This window comes from Sinocyclocheilus anshuiensis, unplaced genomic scaffold, assembly GCF_001515605.1.
Source record: "Sinocyclocheilus anshuiensis isolate Anshui unplaced genomic scaffold, SAMN03320099.WGS_v1.1 scaffold258, whole genome shotgun sequence".
Lineage (NCBI taxonomy): Eukaryota > Metazoa > Chordata > Actinopteri > Cypriniformes > Cyprinidae > Sinocyclocheilus > Sinocyclocheilus anshuiensis.
This window is the reverse complement of record NW_015547636.1, coordinates 213,032-214,019: the sequence shown is the minus strand read 5'-3', so window position 1 is coordinate 214,019 and position 988 is coordinate 213,032. Positions and strand designations below refer to the sequence as shown.

General features: G+C 34.4%; 1 protein-coding gene across 2 annotated transcripts in view; it reads right to left on the bottom strand.

The window, feature by feature from the left end:
- Positions 1–448, bottom strand: part of LOC107701819 (myoD family inhibitor) — a 12,725-nt gene extending 12,277 nt beyond the window's left edge. For both annotated transcript variants that reach the window (XM_016503941.1, XM_016503940.1), the window contains exons 1-2: positions 436–448; positions 265–372 (exon numbers count right to left, since the gene is read on the bottom strand). The gene's annotated coding sequence lies outside the window, so the exon portion shown is untranslated. The remainder of the gene's footprint in view (positions 1–264; positions 373–435) is intronic.
- Between the last annotated feature and the right edge of the window lie 540 nt (positions 449–988).

Genomic DNA, 988 nt, shown 5'->3' with positions numbered 1-988 from the left:
TTTCTTGGGCCATATCTGTTATGTATATATATATATATATATATATATATATATATATATAGCCTATATAAAAGATTAAAGTTTGAATTGTTTGTCTAAATTAACCACGCGTTATTTTGAAAATGAAGGTTTGTACATACATGTGCACTTGAAAAGAAGTAAACAGAAGTAAACTTTCAGATTACGTGACTCTCAATTTCTTCTGACCCAGAATGAAGCGAAATTACCAAAGCATAAAGACACAAGGCTGAATTGGAGTTTTACCTTAACTCGAATAACTCCAGTCTTGTACCGAGGACGTTTTAATTCACTTTAATTCCGAATGAAGTAATGCGCGATGTTCGTCTGCGGCGCGAGCTGCATCTGCTCTGACTGACTGCTAGCGCGTGGAGATCTCGAGCGTGTGTGTGTGTGTGTGTGTGTGTGTGTGTGCACGACATCCTTCCTGCACGGCAGGGAATCGACAACTTTAGCAACTATTTATTTTATTTCGTTGTGGTTTATCACATGATTTTCCAGCAGTACAACTAAAAAAGAAAAAAAAGTCATGAAATTAATTTATGAAATTCTGGTTTATCTGCCGCATTCATCAAACCTTCTTTATCCATACTGACTAATGACTGACGCTATTATCAGGATTAATTGTTATTCATAATTTGATAATTATTTGTTTGTATTACTGACTATATTTACTCTCATTTCTTTCTGGCTATCTATCAGAATTCTCTCTGAATTGGCGTTATTATCAGCATTAGTTACATAATGATATAGTTTACATTAACATTTACATTTAGATATTTAGCGGACGCTTTTATCCAAAGCGACTTACAAATGAGGACAACAGAAGCAGTCAAAACTAACAAAACAGCAACAATATATAAGTGCAAATGACAAGTCTCGGTTATAACGCAGTACACGTAGCAAGGTTTTATATATATAGGTTATATATATATACACACACACACACAGAGAGACACACACACACACA